The following is a 14,377-nucleotide window of genomic DNA, read 5'->3' on the forward strand; positions in this document are numbered from 1 at the left end:
AAGATATTGTTTTAGAAAGACATAAGAGTAGTAATATATTCAAAAAATAAAAAGGGGTCCAACAGAATTGACAGAAAGGGCTGAAACAGGGGTCAAAGGTCTTTCAGTGCATCAAAATGGCCAAAAATACCCCTAAAGTGCCCAATATCCCAGAATCATGATATATAAAAGTTAAAAATACATTAAACAACTAGTATTTATCATTTGAAGTGACTTTCTACCAATAAAGTTGGTCCATTCTTTATTTTCAAGATTTTGGGAATCAGCCTCTTAGACCCTTTTTCTTCAATATAATGCCCCAAAAAATGGCACGCATTAAGCTTATTCTATATCCAACTAGCATACCAAATATCAAATCAATCCGACAAGTTTTATGGCAGTTCTGATAGTTTTAATAACACTACCCTCAGGTTGATAATTCTAGGTATTTTCTGGCATGAAATTATAAAAACATAAAACTACTAGGAAAAGTAAAAGTTTAATAACTTTCTTGTTAAACATGATATCTTATAAAAGTAAAATGTCTATAGTAGCTAAATGGTTACATTTCTAGAATCTGAAAGAAAATTTATAAAAAAATATGTTTTTCTAATTGAAATTAAATTTTTTCTTTAATTATTTTTTAATTTGGTTAATATACCAACACTAGATATAAAAAAAATCCATTTAAAATATTTAAAAAGAAAATTTACTTCCAAAACTTATCTTAAAAAATTGCTTATCTTATCTGTAATAAGTAAAATATAACATAAACACTAATTAGTCAAATTTCACAGGTACTTGGCCTGTTTACCTGAGGTACCAATATTCAAGTGTATCATCAGGTCAGATTACATGTATAGAAAATTTCAAACTAGTGTAATTTCTTTATTTCTTGAAATATTCCTCTAAAATAAACTTTTTAGTGAAGTTTTCTGTTTAGTTTATCCTTATAGATAAATAGAATTAAATTTTTGAACAGATTTTTGTAAAAAAAACAGTTATTAAAAATTATACTGCATTTTGAAAAATAAATTATCTAAAAAATTAATAAAAAAAAAAATATGCTTCTTTGTTCAATTAATCTCTTAATAAATGATTAAGTAACCTATTTCAATAGATTTGGATAAAACAATCTTTATCTGAACCCCTAATAGTACATTAATTGGCTTAGTTGGATACTGCTAAGAAAACTCTGTTAATTCAGAGTTGCCTCTGAAGGTGGTCTCTTGAAATCCATGTCACAGACTGCATCAAAAGAAAAAATGTACATCAAAGCAGATATCATACAGTGCTTGATTATAAATATAAGGATGTCCAAAGTTTATGCTATCAGTCCAAGTTGTGATATTACGGATCCAGTTAAAATTTTTAAAATGTTCACTAAAGGTTATACCCCATATAGCAAAGGCAAGAAGAGGTCAAAGAAAGACAACTCTCCAAGAAATCCTGGATGGTTCCCTGTAGGCACAAGTGGTAGAAGCAGACGCCGGACGCCAATACAGATCCCTGATTCAGCTAGTGCAAGTACTTCCTATGTGCGGCAAACTTTACAATCTCCTGACTGTGAAAATGCTACTGGTCACATCTGTACTCTTCGACCGCAAGCGAATGCTAACCTGAAAATAGAAGAAAACAACGCATTACATTGTGGTATGAGATGGATAGACAGTCAACTGACAACCAGCTTGATCAACACTACTTATGATAAACATAAAATGGAGTCACCATCCTGTCCTAGGTTGAATGTGGACTATCATGAACAGAAAAAGTGGGGAACTTGCTGGCAGTATACCCTAAAATGCCTAACCTGTGGTTTTATTGGAGACAGAACGAAGATGTATAAAGAAATAGCTAATGGTAAACCAGGACCCAACCCAGGACAACCAAATGTAGCCCTTGCATCTGCTTTGCAGGATTGCCCAATTGGAAATACCACGGTGCAGCAACTACTTGCAGGAGTTGACACACCACCACCATGCCGAAGCAGTATGCAACGCACATCTAACAGAGTAGCAGCTGAAATGGTCAAACTTAACAAAACAGACATGGCACAGAAACTTGAACAAGTAAAAGAAGTGAACAGAAAGAGAGGTGTACCAGAAAATGAAATCAATATAACTGTGGATGCTAGATACAACAGCAATACAATTGTTAGTAAAAAGAAGCCCGGTCAGAATGCCACTCAAGCATTCGCACTTGGTATTGAAACAATGACAGACAGAAAGTTTATTGTAGCTGCAGTTGTGCAGAATAAGATGTGCTGGAAAGGGGCTTGGCTTAGAGGGAAAGGCTTTCCAATAGAATGTCCTGGCCATGAAGAATGTACTTCAAATTTATACAGAGCTGCTGCCCTGTCAGAGTATGAGCTGGGAAAAGAGATGGGAAACCAGCTAGGACTACAGAAATTTCTTGTACGGTATGTGACTACAGATGGAGATGGACGTTCAGCTAGAGGTATTGAAGATGCTATTAAAGCTCTGGAACCAATGTGGGAGGTAGAAAGACTCGCAGATCCAGTACATTTGGGGCAGTCTCAATTCAGGGCCTCTAATCGTGCTCAATACAGTGCGGGAATGTTCCATGGTAAAACAAAAGAAGAAAATAGACAACTAAAGACAGTGTTTAGCAAAGATATTAAGTGCAGATGCTCCATGATAATTAATAAACTGATGGAAAAGTACGACAAAAACATTGATGATATGAGTAAAGACTTACCAAAAGTTCTAGATGCAACTCTTCGCTGCTATGATGGTGACTGCACCCTGTGTCAGGAACATTCCATTGTCTGCAAAGGTGATGCTGCACTTAACTGGTGGAGTCGTTCCCATTACTTGTCCACATACCAAATCACTGCCCTGCAAATGGATAAAACAGACAAATTTTTACTACAAGAAATCCTAAAAATGAAACTAACAAAAGCAGCTGTTGAAAGTATGAGACTGTATGACAATACAAACAAAAATGAAGGAGTTCACAGAGCAATGAGTGTAAATTTGCCAAAAAATGTAATTTACTCCAAAAACATGGAAGGACGACTTGCCTCAGGTGTACATCGAAATAACAACATGCCAGGAACTTCAACCCAACTGAAATGTAAGAATCTAGGAGTAGACCTTTCAACTAGAAGTCAACTTTACCTGAAGAAAATGGACACTAACTTCAAATACAGTCAGGATTATGAACTGAGACCAGCAGTTCAAGAAAGGAGATTAAAGCAGAATGCAGAAAAGTTAGCCGAGCACAAAACATGGAGGGAAATGAATAAAAAGCATGATTATTACTGTAAAGACCAATTAGATCCACAGCCTGCCTTACAGTTCCAGGACCATGACAGCTACTGCAAACCAAAGCTCAATGCAAGACCTGCTGCTGACAGAGATACCAGCTGATCCACCTAAAGACCAACAGCAAACAGAATCATAAAAGGTCCTTTTAAGGGCCACACAAATATTAAAAAAAGAATCTGAATTTGTTGTACATCAGTCTTGAAATTTCTTTTCTTTTTCTCCCTCATTTCAATTTTTTGCCAGCCCTTCCCTTGGAATATTAAAATAAATGTACCCAATTAATATTTTACCCAAATTATTATTATCCATTTTCAACTCCACTCTACAGGGAGGGAGGGGTTCTGGGTGGCCCAAGCAGGAACAGGTTGAAACGCATGACTGTCGGCTGTTGTTGAAACCATGAGGTTCCAACGACAGATGCCCGACAGTAATACATTTGGAATTGTGGCACAGGTGCGAAACATCATAAGATTTATCAATAAAAATATTCTGATGATGCACCATGTAGGCAAGCCTGTGCACATGCATTTGTCTCCACCCTCTGGCATCTGGAAATTTACAATTTAAAACCCCATATTTGCCATTAGGTGTACATAAACCTGTCCAAATTTGACACTGCCCATTATAGCCAGGTGCAGAGCTATCATTCAGTTTTTGTCTATATTTTTGAAAAAATGCATCCATTTTGAAGATATTGTTTTAGAAAGACATAAGAGTAGTAATATATTCAAAAAATAAAAAGGGGTCCAACAGAATTGACAGAAAGGGCTGAAACAGGGGTCAAAGGTCTTTCAGTGCATCAAAATGGCCAAAAATACCCCTAAAGTGCCCAATATCCCAGAATCATGATATATAAAAGTTAAAAATACATTAAACAACTAGTATTTATCATTTGAAGTGACTTTCTACCAATAAAGTTGGTCCATTCTTTATTTTCAAGATTTTGGGAATCAGCCTCTTAGGCCCGAGACCACAATTAATTCCTCTATTAGTTCTTTATAACGTTTTGTCTCATTAAAAAAATTTGAACTATTCTTTTTGGCAGATCTTTTGTTTGTGTAATGTACAGTACAAGTCCAAAAATATGTCCAAGTTTCAGAAAAATTGCATGTTTACAACTTACAAATTTAGCCAATACACATCCATACCCCTATGGACAAGTCAAGAGATGTTCCGAAAACTGTAAATATCACCTTTTTGCACCTGGCCTAATCACTCTTTCCATATCAAAATCAGTTAAAATAAAACATCTAAAAATTTATTTCACCTCTCTTCTTTCATTTCCACCTTATAAAAGCTAAGAAATGTTTGAGAAAAGGAAAGAAAAAAATTTAAGAAGAAATACACTTAAATTAAAGGGAACTATATTCGTGAACAACGAAAAGTGGGGTCATTAATTGTGGTCTTGGGCCTATTAGACCCTTTTTCTTCAATATAATGCCCCAAAAAATGGCACGCATTAAGCTTATTCTATATCCAACTAGCATACCAAATATCAAATCAATCCGACAAGTTTTATGGCAGTTCTGATAGTTTTAATAACACTACCCTCAGGTTGATAATTCTAGGTATTTTCTGGCATGAAATTATAAAAACATAAAACTACTAGGAAAAGTAAAAGTTTAATAACTTTCTTGTTAAACATGATATCTTATAAAAGTAAAATGTCTATAGTAGCTAAATGGTTACATTTCTAGAATCTGAAAGAAAATTTATAAAAAAATATGTTTTTCTAATTGAAATTAAATTTTTTCTTTAATTATTTTTTAATTTGGTTAATATACCAACACTAGATATAAAAAAAATCCATTTAAAATATTTAAAAAGAAAATTTACTTCCAAAACTTATCTTAAAAAATTGCTTATCTTATCTGTAATAAGTAAAATATAACATAAACACTAATTAGTCAAATTTCACAGGTACTTGGCCTGTTTACCTGAGGTACCAATATTCAAGTGTATCATCAGGTCAGATTACATGTATAGAAAATTTCAAACTAGTGTAATTTCTTTATTTCTTGAAATATTCCTCTAAAATAAACTTTTTAGTGAAGTTTTCTGTTTAGTTTATCCTTATAGATAAATAGAATTAAATTTTTGAACAGATTTTTGTAAAAAAAACAGTTATTAAAAATTATACTGCATTTTGAAAAATAAATTATCTAAAAAATTAATAAAAAAAAAAATATGCTTCTTTGTTCAATTAATCTCTTAATAAATGATTAAGTAACCTATTTCAATAGATTTGGATAAAACAATCTTTATCTGAACCCCTAATAGTACATTAATTGGCTTAGTTGGATACTGCTAAGAAAACTCTGTTAATTCAGAGTTGCCTCTGAAGGTGGTCTCTTGAAATCCATGTCACAGACTGCATCAAAAGAAAAAATGTACATCAAAGCAGATATCATACAGTGCTTGATTATAAATATAAGGATGTCCAAAGTTTATGCTATCAGTCCAAGTTGTGATATTACGGATCCAGTTAAAATTTTTAAAATGTTCACTAAAGGTTATACCCCATATAGCAAAGGCAAGAAGAGGTCAAAGAAAGACAACTCTCCAAGAAATCCTGGATGGTTCCCTGTAGGCACAAGTGGTAGAAGCAGACGCCGGACGCCAATACAGATCCCTGATTCAGCTAGTGCAAGTACTTCCTATGTGCGGCAAACTTTACAATCTCCTGACTGTGAAAATGCTACTGGTCACATCTGTACTCTTCGACCGCAAGCGAATGCTAACCTGAAAATAGAAGAAAACAACGCATTACATTGTGGTATGAGATGGATAGACAGTCAACTGACAACCAGCTTGATCAACACTACTTATGATAAACATAAAATGGAGTCACCATCCTGTCCTAGGTTGAATGTGGACTATCATGAACAGAAAAAGTGGGGAACTTGCTGGCAGTATACCCTAAAATGCCTAACCTGTGGTTTTATTGGAGACAGAACGAAGATGTATAAAGAAATAGCTAATGGTAAACCAGGACCCAACCCAGGACAACCAAATGTAGCCCTTGCATCTGCTTTGCAGGATTGCCCAATTGGAAATACCACGGTGCAGCAACTACTTGCAGGAGTTGACACACCACCACCATGCCGAAGCAGTATGCAACGCACATCTAACAGAGTAGCAGCTGAAATGGTCAAACTTAACAAAACAGACATGGCACAGAAACTTGAACAAGTAAAAGAAGTGAACAGAAAGAGAGGTGTACCAGAAAATGAAATCAATATAACTGTGGATGCTAGATACAACAGCAATACAATTGTTAGTAAAAAGAAGCCCGGTCAGAATGCCACTCAAGCATTCGCACTTGGTATTGAAACAATGACAGACAGAAAGTTTATTGTAGCTGCAGTTGTGCAGAATAAGATGTGCTGGAAAGGGGCTTGGCTTAGAGGGAAAGGCTTTCCAATAGAATGTCCTGGCCATGAAGAATGTACTTCAAATTTATACAGAGCTGCTGCCCTGTCAGAGTATGAGCTGGGAAAAGAGATGGGAAACCAGCTAGGACTACAGAAATTTCTTGTACGGTATGTGACTACAGATGGAGATGGACGTTCAGCTAGAGGTATTGAAGATGCTATTAAAGCTCTGGAACCAATGTGGGAGGTAGAAAGACTCGCAGATCCAGTACATTTGGGGCAGTCTCAATTCAGGGCCTCTAATCGTGCTCAATACAGTGCGGGAATGTTCCATGGTAAAACAAAAGAAGAAAATAGACAACTAAAGACAGTGTTTAGCAAAGATATTAAGTGCAGATGCTCCATGATAATTAATAAACTGATGGAAAAGTACGACAAAAACATTGATGATATGAGTAAAGACTTACCAAAAGTTCTAGATGCAACTCTTCGCTGCTATGATGGTGACTGCACCCTGTGTCAGGAACATTCCATTGTCTGCAAAGGTGATGCTGCACTTAACTGGTGGAGTCGTTCCCATTACTTGTCCACATACCAAATCACTGCCCTGCAAATGGATAAAACAGACAAATTTTTACTACAAGAAATCCTAAAAATGAAACTAACAAAAGCAGCTGTTGAAAGTATGAGACTGTATGACAATACAAACAAAAATGAAGGAGTTCACAGAGCAATGAGTGTAAATTTGCCAAAAAATGTAATTTACTCCAAAAACATGGAAGGACGACTTGCCTCAGGTGTACATCGAAATAACAACATGCCAGGAACTTCAACCCAACTGAAATGTAAGAATCTAGGAGTAGACCTTTCAACTAGAAGTCAACTTTACCTGAAGAAAATGGACACTAACTTCAAATACAGTCAGGATTATGAACTGAGACCAGCAGTTCAAGAAAGGAGATTAAAGCAGAATGCAGAAAAGTTAGCCGAGCACAAAACATGGAGGGAAATGAATAAAAAGCATGATTATTACTGTAAAGACCAATTAGATCCACAGCCTGCCTTACAGTTCCAGGACCATGACAGCTACTGCAAACCAAAGCTCAATGCAAGACCTGCTGCTGACAGAGATACCAGCTGATCCACCTAAAGACCAACAGCAAACAGAATCATAAAAGGTCCTTTTAAGGGCCACACAAATATTAAAAAAAGAATCTGAATTTGTTGTACATCAGTCTTGAAATTTCTTTTCTTTTTCTCCCTCATTTCAATTTTTTGCCAGCCCTTCCCTTGGAATATTAAAATAAATGTACCCAATTAATATTTTACCCAAATTATTATTATCCATTTTCAACTCCACTCTACAGGGAGGGAGGGGTTCTGGGTGGCCCAAGCAGGAACAGGTTGAAACGCATGACTGTCGGCTGTTGTTGAAACCATGAGGTTCCAACGACAGATGCCCGACAGTAATACATTTGGAATTGTGGCACAGGTGCGAAACATCATAAGATTTATCAATAAAAATATTCTGATGATGCACCATGTAGGCAAGCCTGTGCACATGCATTTGTCTCCACCCTCTGGCATCTGGAAATTTACAATTTAAAACCCCATATTTGCCATTAGGTGTACATAAACCTGTCCAAATTTGACACTGCCCATTATAGCCAGGTGCAGAGCTATCATTCAGTTTTTGTCTATATTTTTGAAAAAATGCATCCATTTTGAAGATATTGTTTTAGAAAGACATAAGAGTAGTAATATATTCAAAAAATAAAAAGGGGTCCAACAGAATTGACAGAAAGGGCTGAAACAGGGGTCAAAGGTCTTTCAGTGCATCAAAATGGCCAAAAATACCCCTAAAGTGCCCAATATCCCAGAATCATGATATATAAAAGTTAAAAATACATTAAACAACTAGTATTTATCATTTGAAGTGACTTTCTACCAATAAAGTTGGTCCATTCTTTATTTTCAAGATTTTGGGAATCAGCCTCTTAGACCCTTTTTCTTCAATATAATGCCCCAAAAAATGGCACGCATTAAGCTTATTCTATATCCAACTAGCATACCAAATATCAAATCAATCCGACAAGTTTTATGGCAGTTCTGATAGTTTTAATAACACTACCCTCAGGTTGATAATTCTAGGTATTTTCTGGCATGAAATTATAAAAACATAAAACTACTAGGAAAAGTAAAAGTTTAATAACTTTCTTGTTAAACATGATATCTTATAAAAGTAAAATGTCTATAGTAGCTAAATGGTTACATTTCTAGAATCTGAAAGAAAATTTATAAAAAAATATGTTTTTCTAATTGAAATTAAATTTTTTCTTTAATTATTTTTTAATTTGGTTAATATACCAACACTAGATATAAAAAAAATCCATTTAAAATATTTAAAAAGAAAATTTACTTCCAAAACTTATCTTAAAAAATTGCTTATCTTATCTGTAATAAGTAAAATATAACATAAACACTAATTAGTCAAATTTCACAGGTACTTGGCCTGTTTACCTGAGGTACCAATATTCAAGTGTATCATCAGGTCAGATTACATGTATAGAAAATTTCAAACTAGTGTAATTTCTTTATTTCTTGAAATATTCCTCTAAAATAAACTTTTTAGTGAAGTTTTCTGTTTAGTTTATCCTTATAGATAAATAGAATTAAATTTTTGAACAGATTTTTGTAAAAAAAACAGTTATTAAAAATTATACTGCATTTTGAAAAATAAATTATCTAAAAAATTAATAAAAAAAAAAATATGCTTCTTTGTTCAATTAATCTCTTAATAAATGATTAAGTAACCTATTTCAATAGATTTGGATAAAACAATCTTTATCTGAACCCCTAATAGTACATTAATTGGCTTAGTTGGATACTGCTAAGAAAACTCTGTTAATTCAGAGTTGCCTCTGAAGGTGGTCTCTTGAAATCCATGTCACAGACTGCATCAAAAGAAAAAATGTACATCAAAGCAGATATCATACAGTGCTTGATTATAAATATAAGGATGTCCAAAGTTTATGCTATCAGTCCAAGTTGTGATATTACGGATCCAGTTAAAATTTTTAAAATGTTCACTAAAGGTTATACCCCATATAGCAAAGGCAAGAAGAGGTCAAAGAAAGACAACTCTCCAAGAAATCCTGGATGGTTCCCTGTAGGCACAAGTGGTAGAAGCAGACGCCGGACGCCAATACAGATCCCTGATTCAGCTAGTGCAAGTACTTCCTATGTGCGGCAAACTTTACAATCTCCTGACTGTGAAAATGCTACTGGTCACATCTGTACTCTTCGACCGCAAGCGAATGCTAACCTGAAAATAGAAGAAAACAACGCATTACATTGTGGTATGAGATGGATAGACAGTCAACTGACAACCAGCTTGATCAACACTACTTATGATAAACATAAAATGGAGTCACCATCCTGTCCTAGGTTGAATGTGGACTATCATGAACAGAAAAAGTGGGGAACTTGCTGGCAGTATACCCTAAAATGCCTAACCTGTGGTTTTATTGGAGACAGAACGAAGATGTATAAAGAAATAGCTAATGGTAAACCAGGACCCAACCCAGGACAACCAAATGTAGCCCTTGCATCTGCTTTGCAGGATTGCCCAATTGGAAATACCACGGTGCAGCAACTACTTGCAGGAGTTGACACACCACCACCATGCCGAAGCAGTATGCAACGCACATCTAACAGAGTAGCAGCTGAAATGGTCAAACTTAACAAAACAGACATGGCACAGAAACTTGAACAAGTAAAAGAAGTGAACAGAAAGAGAGGTGTACCAGAAAATGAAATCAATATAACTGTGGATGCTAGATACAACAGCAATACAATTGTTAGTAAAAAGAAGCCCGGTCAGAATGCCACTCAAGCATTCGCACTTGGTATTGAAACAATGACAGACAGAAAGTTTATTGTAGCTGCAGTTGTGCAGAATAAGATGTGCTGGAAAGGGGCTTGGCTTAGAGGGAAAGGCTTTCCAATAGAATGTCCTGGCCATGAAGAATGTACTTCAAATTTATACAGAGCTGCTGCCCTGTCAGAGTATGAGCTGGGAAAAGAGATGGGAAACCAGCTAGGACTACAGAAATTTCTTGTACGGTATGTGACTACAGATGGAGATGGACGTTCAGCTAGAGGTATTGAAGATGCTATTAAAGCTCTGGAACCAATGTGGGAGGTAGAAAGACTCGCAGATCCAGTACATTTGGGGCAGTCTCAATTCAGGGCCTCTAATCGTGCTCAATACAGTGCGGGAATGTTCCATGGTAAAACAAAAGAAGAAAATAGACAACTAAAGACAGTGTTTAGCAAAGATATTAAGTGCAGATGCTCCATGATAATTAATAAACTGATGGAAAAGTACGACAAAAACATTGATGATATGAGTAAAGACTTACCAAAAGTTCTAGATGCAACTCTTCGCTGCTATGATGGTGACTGCACCCTGTGTCAGGAACATTCCATTGTCTGCAAAGGTGATGCTGCACTTAACTGGTGGAGTCGTTCCCATTACTTGTCCACATACCAAATCACTGCCCTGCAAATGGATAAAACAGACAAATTTTTACTACAAGAAATCCTAAAAATGAAACTAACAAAAGCAGCTGTTGAAAGTATGAGACTGTATGACAATACAAACAAAAATGAAGGAGTTCACAGAGCAATGAGTGTAAATTTGCCAAAAAATGTAATTTACTCCAAAAACATGGAAGGACGACTTGCCTCAGGTGTACATCGAAATAACAACATGCCAGGAACTTCAACCCAACTGAAATGTAAGAATCTAGGAGTAGACCTTTCAACTAGAAGTCAACTTTACCTGAAGAAAATGGACACTAACTTCAAATACAGTCAGGATTATGAACTGAGACCAGCAGTTCAAGAAAGGAGATTAAAGCAGAATGCAGAAAAGTTAGCCGAGCACAAAACATGGAGGGAAATGAATAAAAAGCATGATTATTACTGTAAAGACCAATTAGATCCACAGCCTGCCTTACAGTTCCAGGACCATGACAGCTACTGCAAACCAAAGCTCAATGCAAGACCTGCTGCTGACAGAGATACCAGCTGATCCACCTAAAGACCAACAGCAAACAGAATCATAAAAGGTCCTTTTAAGGGCCACACAAATATTAAAAAAAGAATCTGAATTTGTTGTACATCAGTCTTGAAATTTCTTTTCTTTTTCTCCCTCATTTCAATTTTTTGCCAGCCCTTCCCTTGGAATATTAAAATAAATGTACCCAATTAATATTTTACCCAAATTATTATTATCCATTTTCAACTCCACTCTACAGGGAGGGAGGGGTTCTGGGTGGCCCAAGCAGGAACAGGTTGAAACGCATGACTGTCGGCTGTTGTTGAAACCATGAGGTTCCAACGACAGATGCCCGACAGTAATACATTTGGAATTGTGGCACAGGTGCGAAACATCATAAGATTTATCAATAAAAATATTCTGATGATGCACCATGTAGGCAAGCCTGTGCACATGCATTTGTCTCCACCCTCTGGCATCTGGAAATTTACAATTTAAAACCCCATATTTGCCATTAGGTGTACATAAACCTGTCCAAATTTGACACTGCCCATTATAGCCAGGTGCAGAGCTATCATTCAGTTTTTGTCTATATTTTTGAAAAAATGCATCCATTTTGAAGATATTGTTTTAGAAAGACATAAGAGTAGTAATATATTCAAAAAATAAAAAGGGGTCCAACAGAATTGACAGAAAGGGCTGAAACAGGGGTCAAAGGTCTTTCAGTGCATCAAAATGGCCAAAAATACCCCTAAAGTGCCCAATATCCCAGAATCATGATATATAAAAGTTAAAAATACATTAAACAACTAGTATTTATCATTTGAAGTGACTTTCTACCAATAAAGTTGGTCCATTCTTTATTTTCAAGATTTTGGGAATCAGCCTCTTAGGCCCGAGACCACAATTAATTCCTCTATTAGTTCTTTATAACGTTTTGTCTCATTAAAAAAATTTGAACTATTCTTTTTGGCAGATCTTTTGTTTGTGTAATGTACAGTACAAGTCCAAAAATATGTCCAAGTTTCAGAAAAATTGCATGTTTACAACTTACAAATTTAGCCAATACACATCCATACCCCTATGGACAAGTCAAGAGATGTTCCGAAAACTGTAAATATCACCTTTTTGCACCTGGCCTAATCACTCTTTCCATATCAAAATCAGTTAAAATAAAACATCTAAAAATTTATTTCACCTCTCTTCTTTCATTTCCACCTTATAAAAGCTAAGAAATGTTTGAGAAAAGGAAAGAAAAAAATTTAAGAAGAAATACACTTAAATTAAAGGGAACTATATTCGTGAACAACGAAAAGTGGGGTCATTAATTGTGGTCTTGGGCCTGTTACCTATTACCTTATCTGTACGTTCCGCATCTGACAGGCGCACCACCAAACGGTGTATTCAGGATTAATATGCTATATACACGGGTCATAATCACATGGTAACGTTGACCCTACTAAATTGTCAAATTGTTACCTATTGTAGTGTTTTAATCAGTAAGACTTTCTAAGATAACAATATGAATATATGCTATATACACGGGTCATAATCACATGGTAACGTTGACCCTACTAAATTGTCAAATTGTTACCTATTGTAGTGTTTTAATCAGTAAGACTTTCTAAGATAACAACATGAATACTAAAAATCTGTACTGAAAATAAGGCGCATAGGTACAGTTTTCAATTTGTTAGCGGGCATGACGTAAAACAGCAAATCAAAGAATTCAACTTTATTTATAACTTATATAGGACAATGCTGTTGATTAAAAAATACTCCATTCCAGGACCTTTTGTTTTCCAAATAATTAATATTACCAATAATTGATAAGTTCCAGTTCGACGGGTTCAAACAGAAAGATTTGAAAGCAGAGAAAACTGTGTATCTTATAATCGGCATGACTTTATCAGATGACACAACTAATACTAAAATAAGGCTTGCGCATAGTTATATACTTTAATTCAATCACGGACCCGCGATATCACGGGTGTGTTCTAGTACCGTTTATGATTATTTTGTGAAAAATTAAGTGTTACTGGTACAGAGTATTATATGTGAAAATATACTTAATTACAGTTGCCGAGAAAGCAGATATTTAATTAAGTATTCTAATAATAAGAATTATCGCACGTTCTAATGAATGGATGTAAAAAAACAAACTTTTTTTTGCATTCAATTTATATTATTAGTATTGAAAACAGGTTTTTTCGCATAAAATACAAAATGTCAATTTGCCTACCTTTATTCGAAGACTTTTTCACCTGAAATGCCTTCAGTCACACCTGTATTTTTGATTTTTATCAACTTTTTCATTTAATCTCTGTTGATTTGACTGGCATTCATACAAAACCAATCTAACTGCACGTCAATTCGTTTCGTAAATATAAATGTATTGTGTAACGGAATACCTGATAATCCAATACACACAATGACATCAAAAGAATAACACGTCAAAAGTCAGGTCCAGTCCGGGGTGACTTGAAATTTATGTCGACCGGTAAAATGTTTATGTGTGAACTAACGTCACATCACACGCGTGTTGTAAATGAAATTGGGCTTTATAAATTTAGTGAATAGAGGATAAATTGTTCAGTTAACTTGTAACTTGCGATCAATTCGTATGAACTATTCGACATTAAACACAGTTTTATCATTATACAATGGTA

General features: G+C 35.1%; 1 protein-coding gene across 2 annotated transcripts in view; it reads right to left on the reverse strand.

Moving 5' to 3' along the window:
• LOC134686740 (uncharacterized) overlaps positions 1–14,117 on the reverse strand; it is a 29,565-nt gene extending 15,448 nt beyond the window's left edge. For both annotated transcript variants that reach the window (XM_063546457.1, XM_063546452.1), the window contains exon 1: positions 13,951–14,117. The gene's annotated coding sequence lies outside the window, so the exon portion shown is untranslated. The remainder of the gene's footprint in view (positions 1–13,950) is intronic.
• Between the last annotated feature and the right edge of the window lie 260 nt (positions 14,118–14,377).

This window comes from Mytilus trossulus, chromosome 10, assembly GCF_036588685.1.
Source record: "Mytilus trossulus isolate FHL-02 chromosome 10, PNRI_Mtr1.1.1.hap1, whole genome shotgun sequence".
Lineage (NCBI taxonomy): Eukaryota > Metazoa > Mollusca > Bivalvia > Mytilida > Mytilidae > Mytilus > Mytilus trossulus.